The sequence below is a fragment of the Eptatretus burgeri genome, chromosome 12, assembly GCF_056783735.1.
Source record: "Eptatretus burgeri isolate ZD-2024b chromosome 12, Ebu_testis_v1, whole genome shotgun sequence".
In the NCBI taxonomy this organism is placed as follows: Eukaryota; Metazoa; Chordata; class Myxini; order Myxiniformes; family Myxinidae; genus Eptatretus; species Eptatretus burgeri.
Window position 1 is genome coordinate 44,208,724 of NC_140972.1, and position 7,500 is coordinate 44,216,223.

General features: G+C 44.3%; 2 protein-coding genes across 9 annotated transcripts in view; one reads left to right on the forward strand and one right to left on the reverse strand.

Moving 5' to 3' along the window:
- The window catches only part of LOC147015511 (uncharacterized), a 284,377-nt gene extending 279,860 nt beyond the window's left edge, over window positions 1-4,517 (reverse strand). For 4 of the 8 annotated variants that reach the window (XM_085850328.1, XM_085850332.1, XM_085850320.1 and 1 more), the window contains exon 1: window positions 4,361-4,517. The gene's annotated coding sequence lies outside the window, so the exon portion shown is untranslated. Of the gene's footprint in view, window positions 1-3,088; window positions 3,504-4,360 lie in introns of those variants that run through there. The other 4 variants (XM_085850329.1, XM_085850321.1, XM_085850323.1 and 1 more) reach the window with 2 other exon arrangements.
- Window positions 1-7,500, forward strand: part of HERC1 (HECT and RLD domain containing E3 ubiquitin protein ligase family member 1) — a 964,782-nt gene that overhangs the window by 780,549 nt on the left and 176,733 nt on the right. The window lies entirely within an intron of this gene.

Below are 7,500 nucleotides of genomic sequence, written 5' to 3' on the forward strand. Positions count from 1 at the left end.
CAATGTGAGTGTGTGTGTTTTTTTTTATGCAAACATACACACAAACACACACATACACACTACTGGTGCTCCCTAAGTACAAACAGAACTCAGAAACTTAACTTAACATCTCTCCTGAAAGTGGACACGTTTCGTGATGTTTTACCCTTACCTGCTTGCTATTGCATATCATATCATGTTGTCGGTTACTGGTGGGATACAGGACACTCTTTATGTCTCTCTACAGATGCTTGTGCAATGAAAGATCTGGTTCTTCTCAGATTGTCCCTCACCTAACTCATGAGGAAACAAGATTACAGCAATGTGTTACAAGCATTGATCTTTATGTGATGTGTCGCTGAATCACTGGGCTGGCCAATGAGAGCTGTTGAATGGAGTTGACCACCATCTTGCCCTGTGCAAGAACACAAAATTATCGATGGTGATACATAACATAGCTGGCTGCACACTGATATTTATTAGTGTGGCTTTTCCTGAGCTTTTTGTTTGTAAAATTCACTAAAAACCTGGCTTGATGTTCAAGCAAGTGTCGGATGTTTATCTATTCATTCTATGGTCACAGAATAAATTGTTTTTCTTCATCCTTCCATTTCCTGGGAAAGAGTGGAAATAAATATCAAGCAATGATAATTATGAATGAGCTTCAATGTGCTGTTTGATAAACAATTTTTATGTTATTTTCCAGCCATTTACCTCTTGTTGAAGTTACAAAGTAAACATTTTCGTGAATACGATGATCACATACAAAGTTGGCAGGGTGGCTCAGAGTTGTGGACAGCTGTCGAGCTGGGGTTTGAATTCAGACCAGGCTATAAACTGTCATCCCGGTGCTTCTCGGGCAGGGTGATTCAACGATGTGTGTGCCGTTAAATTGGACGTCCTGTCTGCCGGCATTAGTTGGTGTATGTTAAAGATTCCGCGATGTTCTTCGTGAAGAGTGGGCGATCTATCACCGGCACCCTGGACACATTCCAAATTCCTGCCCTAACTAGTTAATCCAACGCCAGACCTGGCCAGCTGGTTCGAGGAAGACTTGGGACAAAAACTTTGCTCAGCCAATGCCATAAGAACGTGGGAATAATTGTGGCCATCACAGAATGAATAAGAAGAGTACATGCATCTCACTCGATCTCGTTGTTTGATGTATATTAGGTTCAACTAAACAACTTGCTTTGCAAAAACCCTTCCATCCTCTCTACCCACTTGCTCAGTGGTAGAGATATATTTTCAATAAAGAAAAAAATTGAAAATACATCTTGTGATCTTCCGTGACCCGATGACTCGTAGTCTTGTAGTCATGGGGCTTACTCAACACTGGCATTTTGAGACAAACTTTATGTTCAACATTTGGTCCAATTTTAGCGATAATGGTGTATATTCAAGAAAGATGGCTTTCTTTGTCTAGTAAGATGGCGAAGATGAAACTTCCAGTGGATGATGTCTTTTTTTTTTCCAATGAGCGCTTTATTATAATAAAGCTCAGTGCTCATCAGCTGGATTCTTTTTTGTCCTAGTTCTAGTCATCGGGAAAATAATGGATGAACCACTTTCCAAATGAAATAGACAAAGCAGTCTGTGTGACGCACTGACAATTTGTACAAACATTTGCCATTATAGTGTGGATATGCATCGAGATCAGTCCTCGTCACAACACCCAAACAGTACATTGAACACATCCTACAACAAGCAGCTGAATGTTATTTAAATACAAGATCACACATTCAAACAGGACAGTGGCCACCAGCATATTACAGGTATTAAAGGATTTTTTTTGATTTTTTTTAATCCCTTGAAAATGTCCAAATACTGCTCTAAACCACAAGTTATACTGAGTTATTTTTCTTGTTACCTCCTCCAGAAAAGGTGCAGGAGGTTGTGTTTTCACCCCTCTCTGTCTGTTTGTTTGTGTGCACAATATCTCAAAACGTTGTCGACAGTTCCGGATGAAATTTTGTGGACAGGTTGGGTTTGCAACACGGCCAAACTGATTAGATTTTGGTAAAGATCAGAATCTGGATCCAACTACTAGAATTTTTAATGTGATTCTTCACCATTGAGAGATGGGGCTCAAAAAACGATGTATAGCATGATATCTCAAAAAATGTATTGGTCCCGATATGTTCTCGTGGATCAGGAATTACGTGGCGGAGGTATCTGCTCTACCGAGTGACCTTCTAGTTTACTAAATGAACAAGTCTGAAGAATGTTTGTCAGACGTCAGTCATTTCTACACAATGCAACTCCAACAATGGTACATTTAGGTTGACAAGTGAAAACCACATAACTAATCAATCCGAGGGAGGAAAATGGCCACCGAGTTGACAGAATGCTCCATCATCTGGAGGAGGGTATTTTTGGAAGGAGTTTGCAGCCATACAAATTGATCAAAGCAGTTCATGACGATTTCCCTCTACACATTCCATGCACCGTTTGGCATCAAGTAACCTTCCCCAACGTAACACAATTCATCCATATATAGGAGGTGTTGCGTGTGCGTGTCTGATGTGCATGTTCTATGTTATGAAGAACAATGTAACGACATCCAGTGATCCCAAGTTTACATAACTATGTTAGTTACTACATCTTAAGAAAGCTGAAGGCCCAACATTTAAAGATGCCCAAGTGACACAAGCAGGTGTCAAATACTAGCTGAAGTGTGGGACAATTAACAACAGGTTATTGCTGAAGGCAAATTTCCCATAGTTAGGAAGGGGCCATCTAAATATTACATGTGCAAAAATGGAAAATTATTTGTCCACCCCCACCCATATAGCTCAAGCATCCCTTTTCACTTTACTTTCCTCCCTCACATCCCCACCCATCCCTCTTTCTATTTCCTCATTCAAAATTTAATATTTCTCAACCCGACCATCATTTACGTACAAAATATCGACATGCCTCCTAAAACTAGTGTGAAAATTCAAACCTTGTTGTGAACTTGAAATTACTATTTTGAGCTCGTTTTGCTGTGATTTCAAGGTAAACGAGCAGGTACTAAAATATTAGTTTTAACGACTCATTTCAGTAACCTGGCCTTGTTTAAACACTCATCTAGCACGACTTGTTTAATGGGCTCAATAACTCCCACCTTCTTGTGAGGTCGGCTTGGGGAAGGCGTTCAGCCAAAGTCTTTCACAAACAGGCTGGCTGGGGCTGAGATTTGACTTCAGGTGGCAGCAATCTGGAATTTGTTCAAGAAAAAGTCGTGCAATGCACCGGCGATAGCTCGCCTACTCCTCGAAACCACAATGGATAAGTGGAAGTGACGCTATTTGTGTGAATTCTTGGAACGCTGAACAGGTCCATGTTGGTGTCCAGCACGCAATCCAAACCCCGGCTGTGTGTTGTTGGTGGTGTTCGTTGCGCCGCACATTCGCAATGCTGCGGAAGCGCTCTCCGGTGCCTCTGCGGACGCATTTTCAGATGGAAACCTGGAAAACGTGCCCCAAAGGCCAAAATTCCTGGCAGCGTTTTTATTGTTATTTTTTTTTATTCAAACTTCTGATGTGAAATCTCTCGCTTTTGGAAGGATTTTGACCTTTCATGAAGAAAGCCTCCAACTGCATGTGTGCACCAAAATTAATTACTCGATCTTTGATTAAAACAAAAAATATTCAATGAATTATAAACTTATAGCATTTACAAGGTCAAGGATCATCATCAAATGAAATGCATCCATGGAACTCGGTACGAAAGCCAGCGGAGGGTTCGACAAATGAAGTGAGTCCTGCAGATGGTGGGGCATGCAATCTCCGAGCTTCTCGTGTTGGCAGCTTTGTTGGCCTTCCATCAATTATTGAACGCAACTCAAATTACGGTCTGTAGATACTGAGCGCCAGCACGAAGCCAATACCGGCTAAATAGTAAAGTAAGCTGCACCACCATGGGGGGAATTGCACCGTGCTGAGATCCTGACCACGCACTGCCAGCACCACTAAAAGGCACCGCGGATTGACTTGCTTGGAGAACTGCTGGGTAAGAGGTCATCACAGCAAACACAGATTCTCGGCTCCATGGAGAGGTGTTGAGTTGATGTGGACTCGTCAATCGACTCGAAGGATGCGCGAGCACGGAGGGGATACCCGAACCCAGCAGCAAGCACATGTCTCCGCAGCAAGCGCATGCCCTACGTGCCCTCACACGTACGAATGCACTGTACACGTCGCGACTGCACAGAACGTTTTTATCTGCTAGAAAAGTCAGGTGAACCAACGACAGCTAGGTGTTCCAAAAAAAAGCCGCAGGATGCCTGCACCCTGGGGTCCCCCCCCCCTCCCTCGGAGTGCACGATGGGTCATGAGTGAACTGCATCGAGACAGCGATCCTCGCAAGATGTCTGGGGGAGAAAAAGAAAGCTCACCTGCAGACTGGAGGCTCATACTCCACAGATGGACGAGGCACGGGGAGATTCTCCGGCTCTTGGGGACACTGAACCGTCCGGCTGCTGCAGCACCAAGCGCGCTCTGACTGATTGGAGCCCACACTGCACGTTCTCCCCTCCCAGGCACGAAGAACCTGAAGAGCGCCGCCCTGCGGACGAAGCCCGGTCCCTCACCCTCCCACCATCCTCTGTTCGCTTGGCTGTCTGCCATTTCCGACGTGTCTGACTGCGTGCTGTTCCCACTATCAGCGGAAAATGTTCAAAACAAATCTGAAGAGCTCAAGGTGCTCGATTCACCCTATAAATAGCGCTTAAGATTTTTTCATTTTACTGGACCTCACATTGTCGCAATCACTATCTTACGAACTCGTTTACATATATATATATATATATATATATATATATATATATATATATATATATATATATATATATATATATATATATATATATATATATATATATATATATATATATATATATATATATATATATATATATATATATATGTGTACACATATATATACACATATATATATATATATATATATATATATATATATATATATATAAAATGTATGGATGGATATGTGTGCATATATATATATATATATATATATATATATATATATATATATATATATATATATATATATATATATATATATATATATATATATATATATATATCGTTGCTGATTCGCGCCCGCCGGCGTGCGAGCGGCCACGTAACTCGAATCGCGGTACGTCGCCCACCGGACGGACAATCCCGTCGTGACCCTCTCAGACTAACGCCGGGAACTAGTCACGGGTGGGCCTTTCGGCCTCACCACGATCGTGCCAATCGGCCCCCCGCGTGGGATAGGGTTGCTCGCCAAATTCGACCTACCTAAGTACCCACACGGAGGGTAGACCGGGCGATCGCACCTCGCCGCAGGTCGACTTCGGACACGGGCCACTTTAAGCCACCCGTTCCGTACTATCGGGATAACCGAGCGGTGTTATCGTCAACCTCGACGGTTCGATTAATTATTGGGCGTTTTTAGCCCACGACCAACCCTTTACGTGAAGTAAGATGGAGATTCAATAAAAGAAAAGACGAAGCGAAACGGGAAAAACAGTTCAACATAAAGCACATTTATTCCACGGCAAACGGAAAGCACACATATACAATTACAATTATGCACCAAAAGCAAATAAAAGAAACACAACAATTATGCACCAAAAGCAAAAGAAACACAATGCAGATCTACTACCGACTACGCGAGCACACGGCAACACTTACACAGTTTTACTTCACAAACGGCGCCGACAACACATATACTCCAAAGCAAAAGAAAAAGGGGCCACCCTCATCAACAAGGGGGCAGACGGGCCTGGGGCCGAGACCGCGTCGAGCCTACCCGTCTGGTGATGAGCCGCAAAATGGCGGCGGCGCCCCGACTCCGCGGGCCTCACTGGCACTGCCTGGAATGGGGTGGGAACGGGGCCCCCTTCTCACACTATCTCAGCGCGGGGGGAAACAGGGGGGGGTTGTTGATGCTCGGGGGGTGAGGATATCTGGCTGGCTTGGGTCCCGCGACGAGCGACGCCACTGCGACCTCGACCGCGTTACCGGCCTCCCCTCTCCGCAGCTCCCCGACTCTGACACGAGCGCCGACCTCCACAAAGATTCTTGGCTTCTCCAGCCTCTCCGGACCCCGACAGACACTCTCTCGAATGATTTTGCCGCCGCCACAACTCTCCAACTCTTTCCTCTTCTCAACTCTTCAACTCTTCCCAACTGCACTCTTCAACTCTTCCCAACTGCCCAACTCCCTGACTGAATTCGCCGCCGCCACAACTCTCCAACTCTTCTCAACTTCTCAACTCTTCAACTCTTCCCAACTGCCCAACTCCCTGACTGAATTCGCCGCCGCCACAACTCTCCAACTCTTCTCAACTGCTCAACTCTTCAACTCTTCCCAACTGCCCTGATTCGCTCCGCGCTCGGCGCTTTATAGTGCGCCAGGAGAAATCATATGCAGATTTTTGGATCAGGAACGGCTCGGGGGCGGAGCCACGCTCCCCATTGGACAGAGGATAAGTGGGCGTGAATCATTCTTGATCCGCGAATCTGCATATAGCGATTATACTCCGACGCGCCTGGAGGCGGGGCCAAATCGCCCCACGCTCGGTGATAGGACAGAACAGAAGTGGGCGTGAATCATTCTTGATCCGATTTCTCGGAAAGGCTGGTGTTTTTGCACCCGCTGCTCGGTGCGCGCCCTGTACGAGTCCAGTATCGGTGCCCACAAGCGGCGCACTAATGGCGGTGATGCGATGGTTGCGAGGGCGAGTTGTGACGGTAAAGGTCGTGGCTGTTGGCGTTGCTGTTGTTGTGAATCGGCGTTGCGGTTGGTGGTTGTGTGTGAAAGCGGTTGTGGAGAAGGTGGATGTTGTGAAGGCGGTTCTGGAGAAGGTGGCTGTGGTTGTCGAGATGCGGTTGGTGGTGGTTGTGGTGGTAGTAATGGCGGTTGGTCCAAAATAAAGATAGTAAAAGAAAAACGGCTATCTAAAAGGGTCGCAGCCCGAATGAATGACATTTATTCCCTCTAAACAACGGGTTTGGGCTAACTACACATATACTTACAGTGATATCTCACCTACGGGACCTGAATGGTGGTTTGCGAATTTCGTCAACCACAACAATATATATATATATATATATATATATATATATATATATATATATATATATATATATATATATATATATATATAATGTATGTATGGATATGTATAATGTATGTATGATGGTATGTTATATAGAAATATATATATATATATATATATATATATATATATATATATATTACATATGTATTATATATACATATATAATACATATGTATTATATGCCTGGTGTTGGCTTAATGGTTAGGGTGGTGAGCTTGGGATCCTAGGATCCTGAGTTCAAATCCCGCTCAGCTGTTGAATTAATACCAGGTGGGGTTAACTCAACCTGTCATCCTTCTGAGGTCGGTAAAATGAGTGACAGCTTGCTGGTATCCTGTGTCGGAGTGGCGACCCGTCCAGGATTGTGCCCAATAGCCAAGGAGACTGCTTAAGCAGCACCA